This window comes from Phalacrocorax aristotelis, chromosome 9, assembly GCF_949628215.1.
Source record: "Phalacrocorax aristotelis chromosome 9, bGulAri2.1, whole genome shotgun sequence".
In the NCBI taxonomy this organism is placed as follows: domain Eukaryota; kingdom Metazoa; phylum Chordata; class Aves; order Suliformes; family Phalacrocoracidae; genus Phalacrocorax; species Phalacrocorax aristotelis.
The window spans coordinates 4261350-4278788 of record NC_134284.1 but is presented as its reverse complement, the minus strand read 5'-3'; the positions used below and the strand labels follow the sequence as shown (position 1 = coordinate 4278788).

The 17439-nt window shown below is 50.8% G+C and overlaps 1 protein-coding gene and 1 long non-coding RNA gene across 5 annotated transcripts in view; both read right to left on the bottom strand.

Moving 5' to 3' along the window:
- Positions 1-644: 644 nt before the first annotated feature.
- On the bottom strand, positions 645-6898 carry LOC142061792 (uncharacterized). Of its 2 annotated transcripts, XR_012662246.1 has the most exons (3): positions 6156-6898; positions 3985-4145; positions 645-2227 (listed from the first exon to the last, which is right to left on the bottom strand). It is a non-coding gene; the product is annotated as an uncharacterized LOC142061792 (long non-coding RNA). The 2 variants fall into 2 exon arrangements; XR_012662245.1 differs by lacking the exon at positions 6156-6898 and having other exon boundaries at positions 3985-4352.
- Positions 6899-15216: 8318 nt separating this feature from the next.
- Positions 15217-17439, bottom strand: part of MEIS2 (Meis homeobox 2) — a 174903-nt gene continuing 172680 nt past the window's right edge. For all 3 annotated transcript variants that reach the window (XM_075103227.1, XM_075103229.1, XM_075103228.1), the window contains exon 13: positions 15217-16716. The gene's annotated coding sequence lies outside the window, so the exon portion shown is untranslated. The remainder of the gene's footprint in view (positions 16717-17439) is intronic.

Here is a 17439-nt window from a genome sequence, read left to right as displayed (position 1 = left end):
CAATATCTCCTTATTATTATTTAATAAGTATTTCATTGTCAGTAACTGAGTGAGAACAAACCTCTGTGCAGTATAATGGCATGCACTTCAATTTTGCAAGGTTACTGTCTTGCACATGTTTGACAGAGGAAAGCTAACCCATAGTAAAAATACCCCAGTAATATCGGCGTATAAAATGACAACATGTTGAAGGACATTTAAATTGAACAAAACAGGGTGTTTTTTTAGTCCCAGTTTTGATATACAAATGTTGGATGTGTTTTACTGTGGCTTCTGACTATGATTGATAGGAGATGCATCAATTTCAAGGTTTGTGAATTTAAGTAAATTGTTGTCAGTGGTATCGCTGCTTCTTTTTTGTATTTTTTTTTTCAAATTATCTCCTTACAAAGAATAGTGTGTTACAAATTGAGACAGGATATACATAAAGCATCAATTTAGCTTGAATATCCACTTACAATAGTAAAAGGAAAATAGTTGTGATAAGAATGTGAGTACATCAGAGTTGTTCAGAAAACTCCAGAGTATTTTAAAAAAACAGTGCTTTCGGTTTCTCTTCTAAATAATCTTTGCTGATTTTGTTTGGAAAATACTTTGCTTGCCTTTCCATTCAAAGGAAAAATATAATATTTATTTTTAAAAAAAAAAAAAGTAGTAGCAGATCTTAAAGACTTCTTTTATCTTTGTCCTCAGAATAGAATTCCATTAAATTATACATTAGCAAAAAAAAAAAAAACAACCACCAAACAAACCCAAACCCAAATCCAAAACCCCATATCAACTCTTTGCGACCTGCGGGGAGTTTGTTAACCCTTCATTGCTTAGTGGTAATCCTTTCTTTGACTGAAAAGCCTTAAGAACTTCCTTTAAAACAGACAGCGATTAATCATCGTGCAGCAAAGCTTGCCGGAGTTCCAACACCTCCAGAAATTAGCTGTGTCTGATTTTAAACTAATTTGCCGGAGACCACTTCTTATCTGCTGATGTCTGGCTTAGGGTCTGGTGAAATGCACGGGTACTTTTTGTTACGGTTTCCACCACATGGCCATGACGTCCTTCCATGTGTAAGTGTTCTGCGCCTACGTATCTACATGCCTGTCTATATGTGTAAAGCAATGTATGTGCTATTCGTGTGTGGTTTTGGTTTTAACATCAGCTTCTATAAATGAATAAAGATACTATCTTCATTTTACTGTTCTTTAAAAGGGGCAACATGGAATGGATTCTGTAAATCTAACTATATATGTTGCTGATTAAAAGCTGATGGTAACAGTTAATATACAAGGGGACAGACTAGTTTTTCTTCTAGCATTTTTTCAAGGGAGAAAAATGAAAATTAGACAGAAAAGAGCATTTCCAGATGTGACTGTATAGAGCTTGATTTCAAGCACTTTTGTTATCTCCTTAATAATGCATGTAAGAATGCTCATGTGAAATGTTATGTTAAAACTCAGTCCTAGTAGATATTTGCGCTTATGAATTGATTCCTTATCCATATTTTATGGAGAAATAGCTCAGCACTGGATTACAGCACATTATTTTCCAAACTCCTTATTAGACTCTACTGTGCCTCCAGGCTTAAATTAAAACCAAAACTTAAGTAAAATTTAAAGAGACAACATTCAGAAACTTATTTTTTCACAAAGCTTCTGAAAGTTCATAATTATTTTTGTCCCTAATAGGCCTGCCCTTGAAATAATTTGATGGCTGGGTTTGTAAATCCGCTTGGAAAGATCTGGCATCCCATAACCATTAAGGGGAGTATATATCACAAAAATGATTTTGCATATAAATAATGGTGTACAGGATTTGGCTTAAATTGTCTGCTTTCATTTGATTTTTTTTTTTCTCTAAGATAATTTGGATGGAGGCAGGAAGATCAAATTGAACACAATTTGGAAATGAAACCTGGATAATTGAGCTAAGTACGTTGAACTTGCCAGTCACCTGTGACCTCCTCCTAGTTACACATCATTTCAAATAGCTAGAATGTGAGGGCCCGTGTAGACTTGTACAACATAAACAGAGCGAGCGGAGTTTCACTCTGGGACCACGTTATTCCTTGTAAGCTGCTCGCTTTGTTTTTATTTAAGATGAAGGGACCCGAGCACGGCACGCCACTGGCTTGAGAAGGTGCTCGGCCACCCGGTGTGCTCAGGGAACTCGGTGGAGGAGAGCAGGACGGGTGCTCCGCGCAGGATGGTGCAGGAACAAAACAGCACTGGGCCTGCAAGAGAGGACAAATCGGAGCTTCGCCAAGTAAGCTGGAGCTCACCCGTGGTATGATCCCCGCTACGGGCTGCTACAACGGAAAGTTTGCGGTCATCCCTGTGTGTGAACCTAATATTTTGCTGTTCATTTTCAAGCGATTATTCAAAACACCTTGGCAGCTGAACCCTCCGTGCTTTCAGGATAATTATTTCTAATCGTGATTGGCAATAGTAGTAATTGCCATATTCAGCCAGCACCCAGCTGTAACGATTTTTCTTTATTATTATTATTTGGGTTAACAGTCGCCACTGACAACAATGTCTCCCTCCCCCCAAAACACCCAGGGAAGCGAGCCTCCGCGCCCTCTGCACCAGCCGTCGGGTGGGCTGCCTCCCCTGCCCGCCCCGCGGGCCGGCGGGGGTGGCGGTGAGAAGAGGGCGGCTGTCAGGGTGGGGGGGGGGGGGGCCCGATCCCTGCAGGGGGGTGCTGTGAGGGGAGCGGGGCGAGCCGGGCTGCCGCAGCCTCCCCCCCGCCACCCGCGCCGGAGCAGGGGCTGAAGCCGCGGCCGTAACGAGCCTCTTAATAAACCTCCTGGTCGATGATGCATCGCTCGCTAGTGAATCTTCGCGGGTTTATTTATTTTAACTAAATCGCCCGAATGGATCGCAGCTCCGTGTTGACTCTGGCGAGAGGCGAGGCGGGGAGCGGGGGGGCCGGGGGGGCCGGCGGAGCTGACAGGGGCTTGCGGCGCTTCGTGCTCGCAGCGGCCCTCTGCAACCGCACGCCGCCCCCCGCGGGAACGCGCCCCCCGCCCCGGCGCTGGCCCCCCTTCCCCTTCCTCCTCCTCCTCCTCCCGCTCCCCCTCCTCCCCCCCGCCCTGCCCGGCTGCCGGCACCCTCGCAAGGAAGAGCCGAGCGCGGGCGCCGGGCGGAGAGGGGCGGCCCCGGCCCCGGCCCCGGCCCCGGGGCATCCCCCGGCCCGCCGCCACCTGCGGGGCAGGCGTGGGGGTCGCCGAAGGGCGAGCGTTTCAAACCGAGGGAGAAGGTGGCCCGCTAGCGGATTGCTGAAGTTGGCGGTCGTTAGAAAGAGGCGAGGTTCGGAGCCTTCCCTGGGGGGGCGGGACCCCACCGCTGCCGAGGGGGGCTCAGCGGGCAGCAGCGGCCTCGCCCCCCGCGGGGAGCGCGGACGGCAACGCCGGCCCGGCGCTTCTCCTGACGGCCGAACTTGGCAGCGTTTCTCGTGTCTCTTCGCGTTCACATCACAGCCCAAGTTTGGTCCGCGGCGATGCGGGGGGGGCTTGGGGTGTCACCCCGAGCCCACGGACGTGCTGGCCCCGGGCGGCCTCTGCCCCCAGCCCACCGGGAGCAGCGCCCGCCCGCCGGCTGCCCGAAGCCCCGGGGCCCTTGCGGGTAGAACAAGGCAAAGTGCCCCGGGGCAAAAGCAGCCTCCGGTTTTTCAGACCCCAGGAAGAAGTTGCGGAGCGGCTTCAGCGGGAGCGGTGCCTCTGAGCTCCCCCGGCGGGGGCCGTACCTGCTCTTTGTCACCTCCCCGGCCCTCCCCCCCCCCAGCCGCGGCCCCCCCGGATTTCGCACCCCCGGGGGGGGCGCCGGGCGCCGGTGGCGGGCAGCGGGGCGGGCAGGGGCGGGCAGCCCGGCAGCCACGCACCGCTGCCCGCCGCGCCCCCCCCCCCACGCCCCGGGGGTGCTACTCCCTGACGTCAGATGTTTGCTCAGCCTTTTGTTCAGTTAAAAATAGTTTCACGCAGCGGCTTACCTGCCTTGGGTGGAGGCTGGGCGCGGGCTGCGCCGGGGAAGCGTTTTCTGGCGAAATCAACCGTTTCCTTCTCCCTCGGATCTGTGACCTCCGCACCTAAATTAATCGTATCAGCGTGCGGGAAACTGGCTCACGGTCTTCTAAAACCAGCATTTTGCTGCCTGGAACACAAGAAAAGGGAAAGTTTCTTTGTAATCTAGCTGTAACAGGGCTACGCTAGCAAAGCTAGGTATTTCTGACCGCCGCCCGCTGAAGCCCATGTACCGTCAAATATTATCATTGCTTTAGTAGTCTTTATTTTTTATTTCTTCCCTTTGCTCTCATTCATGGCTGTTACTGTGTCGTACTTGCAATTGCTTATTAACCTAGTGAAGTAATTTCTTTATAGCAGATCACTTGCAGCAAGCGTTTCTCCTTCTCCCGATTCTGTGGAGTTATTAAAAAGTAATGGGTGCCATGACAATCAAGGAATATTTCCTAATTAAAGAGGAAAAATGGAACTGTCACCATTTCCCACTGTTTGTGGGCCAGTTCGTGTGCTGGGCTCCCACTCGCTTTCCCACGGCACACGCGTGCACGGTACCTGCGCGTGGTGCGTATGCACACCCCTGCAGCTCCGCGAGCTCCCCATTTCCTACAGAGATTAAAGAATAGCTTGAAATCGAAGCCAAATGAATTGACAGGAAGATTTATCCCTTTTCCCCACTTTAATTTCTTCCCTTATTACAATGAAATCCCGAGCCTTTGGCGAGGTGGGCGATGAAGCACCCGGTGTCCTGGAGCCACCATCCCGCCGGGTGGTTTGGGGGGCTGAAGTTTTCCAACAACTCGGTAACCTTATTTTACTGGGGGGGGTGTGGGGTGTGTGTGTGATACATGATCTCCCGCACGCGCAGGTCTATCGGATCTATATAGGGTGCGTATAATCTTATAGTTTATCTTAGCCGAACTGCTCCTGGGTGACAAATCTCTCCGTCCTCATTTCAATACTATTTCGTTCTCGGAGCGCGCCTGGTAATTCTTTACAACGAAATTGCTTCCCCTCTGGTTCCTACGTTTTAATTTACTAAAGGACTGATTAGCTGTGGCTTTAAAAGGGCCAGGTCTGCGCTGGCTCGCAGCGTCACCTCTCACCTCCCCGCAGCCCCGGGCTGGGGTCACTGCGGGGCCGCGGCGGGGGAGCGCCCAGCGCCGCTCCTCTGGCTCCGCTCCCGCCGCGCCTACCCGCGCGCCCCGCGCAGCGCAGCGCCCCGCGCAGCGCAGCGCCCCGCGCCGCTGCCCGCCGGCCTCCGGGAGCAACTCCCCCGTCCCCCTGCCCGAGGGGGAAGAGCAGCCCTCCCGCCTCTGCCTCCGGTACACCGCTGCTGAAATGAATCATCGCGGAAACAACGGGGAGACGCAGCTCCGCTAGGGGAAAACGAGTGCTTGGTTTATTTTAATTTGCACCACCCCGGTTTAATGGCACCCTTTCTTTTGGCTTCCAGGGAGGGGAGGGGGGGAGGAGGAGGAGGAGGAGGAGGAGGGCGGCGAGGGCGAGGGCCAGCCGGGGTGCATCAGGCTGGTTCAAGGCTCCCTGTAAACTTCTGCATTTTGAAGGAATAACTTCAATAACCTGTGTTTGATTGTATTCAGACGTGTGCCCAGCTCACATCGATTTGCGGATTCATTGAAGGTGTAAAGATCCGTTGGTAACATTCCAGGTCGGGTGTCCCTAAACCAGCAGATTCTCCCTCTCTGACAAACCCTGGAAGTAGTTTAACAAGGCGGGGGGGGGGGGGGGGGGGGGGGGGGAGGAGGGGGGAAGGGAGAGAGAAGTATTATTTTATTTTTCAGCTGTAAAAATGTATTTTCAAAGGGGGACGATATTCTTACAGGAGAGGCTACAATAAAAATCACAGGTCGCTTCTGAAAGGGTTTCACTCTGAGCAAATGTTTCGAGTATGTTGGATCCTCATAAAATTGTACTATGGACTTTATTCTGACGATTATTGGAAAACACGCAATGCACACACAAATAGGAGCAAGAAAGGGACGAAATTAATATATTTTCAGATATGAACGGTGAAAGGTGCACGTACGTTTTTAACAGTTTTGGTCTTTATCAAATGATCGATGTAGAAAAAGGCAAATACCGAATATTCAGGAAATTGCAATTAATTTTAAGAAGTTACCTTTCCTCGAGTGTACCGGTGCATTTACAGAACTGGTGCGGAGCCATCGTTTTGTTTATTTTTCTAATGTCTACCCAAATTCCATCAAATCCACAGAGCAGTAACAGCTTTTTCCATGTGTTTATCATCGAGGTTGCAACAGGATTCGCCTCAATTGTTCTGCCTTTCGTGTGTTTTCCTTTCTTCCCTTTTCTGCATTTCCCAGATACATTCGCTTTGGTTGCAAAAATAAACAGCGGAGTTTTTAACAGCAATTTGCGATTATAATGGTTACTGATCCCGTTCTTCCCATCATAATCTTCAAGTGGTTTAAGATTAATGATAGGAGGTGTTTTAGCAAGGAGTGTGGCTTCTCTTCTCCAAAGACCAGCGCTATGATAATTTACTTAAGATGTTGACAAGACTGTCACTAAGGCTAATTTTTTATTAAGCTGCGCTGCAGCAACTGTAGCAGGCATTTGTTGCTGTTATTTAAGCACATTGTGGTTTTGAATGCCTTCCTATAAATATTGTTATTTGGTCCCTGCCTGATGGATTTGCAATTGAGATGATTCCCCCTTGCCTTTGTTTCGAGAAAGGTGTCTTCTGGTATTCTGATAAATATGCTCTTCCACCCTCCTCCATTCCCTTACAGGCACATTTTCAAAAAGAAAATAAATTTGAGCAACTACTGTCTCGGTCCGGCAAGCGAGATCTTCTGCAAAGCATTGTTTTGGCTGGACTCTGTCTAGGCACAGCCCTGAACCGACGGGACTAGGCGCAGGTTTCTTTCAGTGTTGGTTTTGTGTGAGATATATATATATATTTTTAATAGACAAAATAACCCCTTAAACCGTAACTACCTAACTGCAGCACCCCGGTGTACAAAGAGGCCGGGGTGCCTCTCCAAAGGCGGGCGATTTATGGTTGTGCCGGCGGCTCCCGAGCGGAGCCCTGCCTCCGCCGCCCACCCGCGGCACCCCGCGCTGCCCCCGCCGCAGCGGGTCCTCCCGGCGGGCCGGCGCCCACGGGGCCCGGCTCCCGCGCCCCGCAGCCCGCAGCCCGCACCCCGCGCCCCTGTCCGGCCGCTCCCCCCCTCCCCCGTGGGGCCGCGATGAGCGGAGCCCCGCGCGGGCCGCGGGGGCCGGCGGGGCCGAGGGAGCGCGCTGGCTGCGGGGCCGGCGGGCTGACACGCGTGTCTGCGCGCAGGGGGGGGCAGGGGAAGGCGCGGAGCAGCCTGCTCAGTCTGGGGTGAAATCGCAGCAGATCGGTTGATTTTACCCTTCTGTCGTGTTTTCAGTAAACACGAAACCGTGGGTTTACCTATAAATTACCGGGGTCACGTGACACGCCTTTGGCACCGCTTTATCGCCCTTTTCGCCCCCCCCGGCGGCTTCGCCCCGCGGCCAGGCGCGCAGGGGGGGGGGGGCTGGGGGCGCGCCGGGCGGCTGGGCCGCAGGGAGCCGAGTTCGGGGGGCTCTGCCCACGCGGGGCAGGCGTGGGGCCAGACCGCCTGCCCCCCCAACCCGGCGCTGCCAAGCGAGGCGCAAAGTCCGTGGCGGGGGCCACAAAGGCGCGTTTCTCCTTATCGCCCCCCACCCCGCCGCTATCAGCAGCTCCGCGCTCGCGGAGGAAGGAAAAGGGCAGTTGCGTGAACAGTTTACACAGGGGTCCTCCCAGGCCGAAAGGGGGCCGCGGGGGCAGGGGGGCACGCGTCCTCGTAACGGGCGCTGCCCCGGCCTGCGCCCACCGTGCGCCCCGCATTTAATCCCCCCCGGCGCGGAGAGCAGGAGGGCATCGCGGAGGGCAGCGCGGAGGGCAGGAGGAAGCGCGGAGGGCAGCGCGGAGGGCAGGAGGGCAGCGCGGAGGGCAGCGCGGAGGGCAGGAGGAAGCGCGGAGGGCAGCGCGGAGGGCAGCGCGGAGGGCAGGAGGGCAGCGCGGAGGGCAGCGCGGAGGGCAGGAGAAAGCGCGGAGGGCAGCGCGGAGGGCAGCGCGGAGGGCAGGAGGGCAGCGCGGAGGGCAGCGCGGAGGGCAGGAGGAAGCGCGGAGGGCAGCGCGGAGGGCAGGAGGGCAGCGCGGAGGGCAGCGCGGAGGGCAGCGCGGAGGGCGGGGGCTGCCCCACGGCGGCGCCGGGCGCGGCCAGCAGGGGGCGCTCCGACGTTGCGCCTGGGAGCTCGCGCCGCCGCGCCGGGCGCCCGCCCACGGACACGCGTATGTACACACACACACACACACACACACACCCCCACACCCTCCCCCCCGCACCACCCCCGCACCCCCGCACACGAGCCCCGCATCACGTCCCCCGTCCAGGTGTGCGCGTTACCGGGCGCCGAGCGCCCCGCGCACGATCCGCGCCGCACGGGTGTCCCCGTGCCGCTCCCCGCGCGTGTGCGCCTGTGTACTATACATTAGGCAACTTATTAAATACAACGATGAATTGTCAACATTTTTTTCGCCTGTTAGTTCCGCTGATCCGGGCAGGATTTATTTTCAGATCTCGCGTCCCGGAGCTATAACGCGTGATTTCTTTGCCTTAAATAAAATTGGTCAAATGTTGACAACCTTTAAGCCAATCTAACACTCGAGATTACTGATGGGAAACTAATGAGAAAATATCAGATCGTCCGGCCTGGGGGCTCCTAATTAAATCTTAGCTGATTGAAAAATAAAAGCGGGTTCGGGGGCGCGGGGGAGGGGGGAAGAAGCTCCGGGCTGAACTTTAGCTCTCATTTTACGTGATATTTGCCCAGCCCGCCCCTCCCTCCACTCTTCCCCCCACCCCACCCCCCCCACCCCCCTTTAAAAAGCCTAATGTTATTTCGCCGGTTATTTCGAGAGATCCGAACGCGACGATCGTTCCTTGCCCGGTAAATATTAAGGCCTTTAAGCAACGTGATTTAACTAATTAGAAAATTTACATCATTAAGTCTCAGGGAGAGAAAAAAGGAGAAACAAATCTGTCAGTCATTTTAAAAGAGACAGGCCCTACTGAAGTGTGAAGAAATCGGCTCTAATTCAAAAAGGCAATCGGGCAGAAAAAGCCCTCAACATTACCCTGCTAGTTATTAATCAGAAGGGGGTTCCCCCCCTCTCCTTCCCTGTAATGGCAAGAGCCGAAGCACATCGTTAGTTTCTTCCAAAGCACCGCACAGTTTCCATCAGTTTTTTTGCCACTCGTCCATGTCCCATATTAATAGCCAGTATTTGTCCATTCAAGGCTCATAGATTTGAAAATGTTTCCGAATTGGGAGGCCGCAGCTGCAGGGGAAAAAAAAAAAAATTAAAAAAAAATTTTTGAAAGCAGGCTCCCGGCCGCCTGGCCCAATGCAAGGGCTGCGATGGCCCCCGCCGCCGAAGTGAGCTCCTAAAGTAAACCTGCTCGGTGAGAACTAGATGGTGGCTTTGTCTCCCGCCCTTGCCCTGCATTTCTAAACACAGGCACAAGCCTGAGAGTGGAACGCTTCGCCCCCACCCCTCCACCCCCCTTTTTATTTTTTTTTCTTTTCCCAAGGACTAGCTGCCATCAGTGCCACGCACGGCCTCGGGCAGAACAATATAAAACTTGAGGGAGAGATGGGATTACTCGTGTCGGGTGGCTCCCGAAGGGACGCGGGGCGCGGGGGCGCGGAGGAGGAGCCGGTGACCCCCGGTTTCGGGGGCGCAGCTGGGCGGCGGCCCGGGGAGCTCCGGGGGGAAGGAAGGGAGCAGCCTGGTCCAAGCCGCGGAGCGTGTTACATCTCTCGCCCGCCTGCTCCCTCTCTCTTTCAAGCGCACTCTCTAATCCTCCCCTCCCAACTGTTCACAGTGGACTATCGCATAAATAATAAATACATCCGACTCTGAGTTTTCTCTCTCCTAATCTCGAAGAATCTGACAGTCGCTTTAATCAAGGAGTTTGCACTGGTTCTTCATGGAGCTAACTGAAGGACTTTTAAACATGCTTCGGACAGAACCAGGCGATAGGGGCCTATTTCTGATCCACCGGCCCGGGGACTAAGTCTCCTGCGGCTTCAGGAATTAACCCCGTGTAAATGGGTTCAGGATCAGCCTCCTAATGGGGATTTTACTTGGCCGTAGCCTGTAGAGGCAAAATATTCTTGGGGGGGGGGGGGGGGGGAACCAACCAAAAGCAAACAACCAACCCCCAAAAAAGCCTCTGTCGGCCCTGTTCAGGCTTCCATTTACGTCCCAGTATTAACTCGTGGCCATCTCTGTAAATAGGTGCTTACAGAAATGTCGGGTCTCCACCAGGACCGGACATACTCCTTTATTAGCGCTTCCTCTGCTTAAAGAAAGGTCTCTTGAGCAGCCCCGCACGGTGTGCGGCGCTGGGGCGGGCAGCTCGCTCGCCCCCGGCCGCGGTACCCAGCGCAGCCCAGCCCGGCATCCTCCGCGGGCAGCGCATCCCGCGGGCAGCCCACCCGCACCCCGCCGCTGAGCCCCGCTCAGAGCTTCCTGAGAGGGGAGAGGGACTTTTTTTTTTTCGAAACACGTGCCTCCCTAAATGGAAGCCCTTCTCCGTTCCTCCGTAAAAACCGGGCGCGCACCCTCCCTTGCGCCCCGGGGGAAGGGAAGGAGGCAGCCGGAGCTGCCCCAGCGAGGGGAGCCGCTCGGCAGCACGGAGCGGCGAGGGCAGGCAGGAGAACCGCCTTGACTCCCCCGCCCCCTTTGCATCAGTTTGTCTTGCAGTTATTCAAAATGATTGAGTTTTCTGAAGAAGGCCCTTTAGAGAGAGAACAAAACCGGCAACAACCTCTTCCCCCAAAACAACATGAATATCAACCTGTCCGCTGGCAGAGCTTCGGAGCTTAGAGGCATTACAATAAAATTTACGGCGTCCCTTAACAACTCCCAAGTAAAAGCATTAAAATTCTCTTTAATTGAGAAAACATTGATTTTTAACTCTGGAAAGAACTAACCCGTAATTTAATTGCAAACTTTCACCGGCAGGCAGCGTCGCAGGGGGGGCACATTCCATCTTTAATAGAGCCACTTTATGAAGTGATAAAAACAAAGAAAACCTGACAGAGAGACAGTTGCTGTTGCGAAAGAAAAGTTATTTGCCTTCCCTTTCTCCCTCCGCAGCTCCGAACTCTCGTACTCTTCCCCCCCTCTCCCCCTTCGCCCCCACCCCCGGTAACAAAACACGAGTGTAAAAGCGAAGGATTCGGGATTCCCGGGAGCATCAGTGGTTCATAACCGAAATAATGATTTGCCTTTACCAGGCAAAAGAGTGATGCCAAGAGCTTTAAGGCAACATTTTCATAAAATGGTAGCCTCTTTTAAAAAGGAAACTAATCGGATAAAATTTCCTCACTTTCCTTCGTTCGTTAAAAAAAATCGTTGCTAAAGGGAAAGGAAAGGGAAATCCCACCCTCCCTTTCTGTCTTATTTCTGTATCGGTTTTTGGTATTATAGGAGAGTAAAGAAGTTTTTGTTTGGTGGTTTTTCATTGATCAGTCACTCTGAGCTAATGTAATTATCCTCATCAATAGAAGGCTGCAGAGAGAATCATTATGTGGGTGACATTGATAAATGATCACCCAAGAGCTGCCTTTTCTCTTGGGCACCCCACATATGACCCTCCCACATACACAAGGTAGCCATAGAAACACCTTGAGATCCTCAAACACTGCTGCAAATGGGAGAATACAGAGAAAGCCAGAGAAATCCAACTTCACACACTTTCTGTCCCTGCCGAAGCCTCCCTCCTCCCTCCCGTCGCACGGAGCCGCCGAGCCGGGCCCCGCTCCGCCGCCCGGCCCGCTCCCTCCCGCCGCCCCGCCCGGGCGCTCTGGGCAGGGGCGGGGGGGCGGGGGGTAGAAGGGGGTGCCAGGGGGGCTCGCTCTTCTCTTTCTCTCTCCCTCTCTCTTTTCTTTCTCTGGCAGAGTTAAGCAATGGTGTTGCAGGCACCGCGCAGATGCGCCGCTCGCTCTCCCCCGCGCATTGTGGCCCCCCAGTTCGACAGTCGCTTTCGGAGACGCGCACCTACATTATCCACCCCCTTCCCAGCAATGCGGCTCTTAGGAAATGGTTAAACCTGAATTATTAGCAGCGATTTTTTAGGTCACGGGACTATACAAGAAGATTCTCTATTTCTTACTAAGGCAAAGATTAATGTTTAGGTTTTTGGTTTGGTTTTTTTTTTTCTTTCCCTGGCCGCAGACCCCTTTTTTATGTAAGCGGGTTCTAAAATATTGAGAGCAGTAATTGATTCATAATGATCCATAAATCGATGCGAGGAAGGGGCCGAGGGTGTTTATTTATTTTATTCCTAAAGCTGCAAGTAAAGTAGCTTTGACCACCGTGCGGGGATGGAGGGGAGGAGTTGGTTAGCTCTGCGGGGTCATCCATCATCACTGTCGCAGAGACTCTGCCCAGAGGAGCACCCTCCCTTCTGTCGTCTCTTTCTCGCCACCAAAACTATTAATATTAAAACCTGCCCGCAAACCTGTCCCCCGCCCGCCTCTAACCTCGCGCCGTCCTTCGCAGCCCACGGGCGGGTGTCGGGCGCTCCCCTCGCCGGCGCCACCGGGGCTGGTTTTCCCCGAAGTGCCGTCAGAAGAGTTAAAAAGCCGGCCCCGTTTCCTCTCGCCTGAACCCCGGGATGTGGTAGGGGGGACTTGTAGGGCGGAGACAGACAGACAGGCAGACAAACACACACACACCCCCACCCCCGCCCAGCGGAGCCCCCTCCTGCCCCTCCACGCGGCGCGGGGACGCGGCCGCGCGTGGGGAGAAGGTTCGGGCATTTTCCGGCCTCCGCGGGGTTTCTCCCCCGCACACGCACCTGGGGCGCAGCGGAGCCAGTGCCTCCGGATCGGGGCCCCGCAGAGGCGCCGCCGGAGCCCCCCGCTCCCCCCCGGGAAGCCGCGGGAGCCGCCGGAGCGATGGGAAAAACCCGCCGGCGGCCCCGGCCGGGAGAGCTGGTCCGGCTTCAGCCTCCGCCGCAGCCCTTCCCTCCCCGGCCCCCGGCCCTCGCAAACCTGGTCTGGGGCATTTTTCTGTCCCTCGCTCCCTCTGCGGCTACGAGCGAACGGGGGCAGCGCCCGGGCCCCCCGGCATCTCCTCTTCGGGCCGGCGGTGCCCGCTGCCGCGGCGGGCAGGGCTGGGGCGGCCGCGCCGGCGGAGGTGCGCGTCCCTCCTCTCTTCGCCTGAAAGGCAGCAAAATCTGGAAGAAAAATCCCTCGTTTGTGGTGACTGCGACTCCCAGCCCAGACCCGCTCGGAGAAATGGAAATTTGGGATTATAAACATGTGTGTGTGTAAACAAAAGGTGTTTCTTCTGTTACCCTTCGTTTCCCACAGCATAAGCAATTTTTATTCAGACTAGAGTATTTTCTTTAACACTATACCGCTGTCAAAACATTATTCCCGTTTTGGTTGCTTTTGACAGCTGAGCAGTTCTTAAAAATACCAAAATCGGAACCTTCCATGTTAAACAGTAAATCTCAGATGGAGAGATCTCTGAGCATTTTTGTACCTTGGGTTTCAGCAACACATCTCACGGGGAGCACAGCCCAAAAGGGGGGCGGGGGGGAGAGAAAGAAAGAAAATAAAAGACAGCACAGCAATGCAAATATTTAGTTCATTATAAGAAGCAATAATCTACTGTGGATAAATTCTTCCCCGTCCTTCTACCAGTGCAAGGGCGTTTTCTGACATTTCTCCTCAAATTGCAAAAGAAAAGATCTGCAAGGAAATAAAGTACTGATTTTAAAAAAAACCAAAAACCAAACAAAACAACAACAACAAAAAAAAACCGCTTCCCTTTTAAAGCGCTGATGCAAACTATCTTGCCTTCATATTTTCCGCAACCACAATAATCAGAGAATTTGGCAGTGGGAACCCCGGGTGTGCTCGTCTTACGCGACCGAAGGGTCGATGTGATTTTAACCAGGACAGAGAGCATCAAAGCCAAGCGGGGAATTATCATCCTTTAAATTTCATACGAATGCCTGAAAAAGATGCCCACAAAGCAGGACCTGATTGCAAAATAAATCCTCACACCCATTCTACTGGCATCCTCCTTTCTGTCGCCAGCAGCGTGGGTCCATTTACTCAGCTCAGAAATTAAACATTAACGGCGAGGCTGAGCCTCTTTCCACATTCCAAAGGTAAAAGTTGTCAGTCAAAGTTTTTAATAACACCACGGCCAGTTGGAATGGGGAAGAGGAGGAAGGAGGAGAAGGGTTACAAATTTACAGATGTTGAAGCCGGTAACGTTTGTTACCTAGAAAGTCAGGGCAATTACGAGCCCTTTCCCACTCCCCTCCTCCCAGAATAAAGCCAGAGCTTTCCCCTGCTCTTTGGGCCCCATCCTGCTCTCACTGACTTCACAGAGCCACTGAGGGCAGCGAAAGGCGCCTGTTTCTAAAAATTGTGACGTCTCCCTAGTTCAAACTCTCCTTTCGTCATTTCAGAATGCCACAAGCTTTTGTTGAAGTAAAACCAAACCCTCAACCATGATTCTGCACCACCTAGTTATATATTCATATACCAAACGTCAAATTAACATTTTCCCTCATTAGTTGATGGTCTTTTTTATTTGTTTTGTTTTCAACAAATGAAGACAAGAAAAGTGGTAAAACCGTCTTGAAAGCTAGATTACACAATCCTCACATAGGTAAAAACCCTCATTAAACTCAAAGCTGTTCTCCTCCTGAAACTCCTGGACCTACCCCTGCCTTCTTCACCTCTGAGCCACGCAGCTGGAGTTACAGGCTGCGGTGGTCACGGATGCACATACACATACCTTAGCGCCCACGGCCTTACAACTCAAACTCAGCTTCTATGTTATTAGCAGATAATACAGATATTAGACACAGCTCTCTGAAATGCAAGCTGGTGAGACAATGTTTCAAATTTTGTTTAATCTGGCATAAACATAATATCGATAATCAGCAGAAATGTATAACCTCAGATGTTCTTTCATCCAATTATTCTGTTAATGCCGACGACAAGGTTATTTCTGATTTTTCCAACCTTTCTTCTTCATGCTGATAAGAAATGTATTTGAGACATCTCTCCCGATAACTTCAGTCTCTCCTAAGCGTGATTAAAAACACAAAAGCCTAACAAAAAATCAAAAATGAAATATTTATTACCGCATTTTGTGACTTAACACCTTTTTTTTTCTTTTTAAAACATAACGTCACAGTCCTCATACAAGTATTTTAATGTAAATTTTGACAAAGCTTAAAGGTAACAGCATTTTCTTCTAGTGAGGAACACGTGCTGAGAAAGGAAGAATTCATGGACATACAATACCAATTCCACAGCAGATCTGATACTAGCAAAAACATTCTTTTTTTTTTTTCAATTGAGGTAAACACATAGAATATCTAACATGAAACAATTAATAGACCGAACTCTGTACGAAGTTTGTTACAGTATTCTCTTGCTTTTTTTTTCCCAAGCTTTGAGTTCATGATAAAGTCCTAGGTTTGGTGCAAAGACCGTTAGTAACTTCTTTCATTGAGGAAAGCTGCCCAACTTTTAGTTTTGTTTTGTCCAAAGCCAAGGCTCAGAACTACTGGAAGAAGCTCCTGCTCTGTCTGGTCTGTCTTTTAAATCTTCACCTGCAAGCTCTTTGAAGAAGAGTCCAAAAAAAAAAAAAAAAAAAAAATTGGGGAGGAATGGGGAGAGACTTAACGAAGCACAAACTATAAAGATCTGTTTGAAACTAAAGGACACATTTTATGAAGGAACAAAACGAGGGAATGGCAAGGCCTTCTTGGAACAGTCTTCTGAGTGATGAGAGACCCAGCAAGACTTTTCGTCTTCATCTCCAGGGTAGTTCTTTTCTCACTGGCCAAAACAGGTCTTTCATGGATAGTGACTTCACTGCCGAACCAAAACAGTCATTCTTTTGGGAACAACACACATAGTGTGGAAAACAAGGATTTTTTTTCTTCTAAAACTATTTGAGGCAACGTAACGGAGTGATCAACAGAAATGTACAAGTTAACTTAGTTCCTATGTTTATACTACAGTAGTTATAACTCTTGGAGTCTTTTTTTTTTTCCAGAGGATCTGTACATGGACATATTCGTTTCAGTGAGCCCATGATTTCACATTTGTGTTCTTGTTTCGTTGGTCCTCTGTTGTTGATGAAAAATGACAAAAAGTAAAAAATAATCACAGCTGTCTGGAATTTCGTATTAAGTGTCAACATCTGGTCAAAGTTCAAAAGTCTTAAAATAGTTTTTGTTTTTTTTTGTTTTTTTTTTTTGTTTGTTTGTTTTGTGTTTTTTTTTGTTTTGTTTTGTTTTTCCCTTGAGTTCCCTTATACTATTGGGCATGAATGTCCATAACCTGTCCACCAACACTGGGATCTACAGAATTTAACATTGTGGGGCTCTGTGCTGACATGGTCATTCCAGGGTGGGTAGGGGGTCCTCCGTGCATCATCATGGCTGGGTGATGGGGGTGACTTGGCAAATATGAATGGATTGGGGGTCCATGTCTTAATTGAGTAGGGTGTGGGGTCATCTGGGGAGGAGTGTAACTTGGCTGTGCCATACTCATACCCATAGGACCACCCTGAGATACGTAGTCCCCTGGCATGCCTTGCAAACCTAGACAAAAAGGGGGAAAAAAAAAAAAAGCAGGTCAGATTCCTCAACGTTTTTACAATTTACCCATCTAAAATGAACAGGAAAAACAACAGACACTGCAAATCTTCCATCTAAAATTAGCTGCAGATTCTTGCCAATGTTTGCAGACATTCAAATTCTAGTTTGCATTTAATTTGATCATTCAGCAGGATAATGCACATAACAGAACTAAATATTGAGCACAACCGAGTATCACAAAATGTAAGTGTACTTTAAAAAAAAACCTAGTGGGTGAATTCCTATGATAAATTTTAAAAAGACGCTGGCTATATGTAAAGACTTGTCAATTGAGCATAAATATCTGATTCACTTCTCTTTGGTATTTTAAAAATGTAAAAGGCTATATCCTGTCTGGGTTTTGCCTAAGCAGTATCAATGCAAATTCCACGCACAGATCAATGGACCCAACTGCATAAAAGAACGAAACGGAGATACCAACAAAAGTCCTGATCTTTGAAGTGCTAAGCAACTTCTGAAAGATGCTGAATGCTTTCAACACTCAGTTAAGTCAATGGGGTATGCTGCTGCTCAGTACCTTAAAGGTTTAGCCCTAAAAGTACATGTCGTGTTTTTCTCCTAGAACAAATCTTAAAATCCTATTATATCATTACGGGCCAAATCTTGCTGCCTTATTCACGGGGCCCATTGAAGTCAGTGGGACTATTCACATGAGTGAGGCAAGCA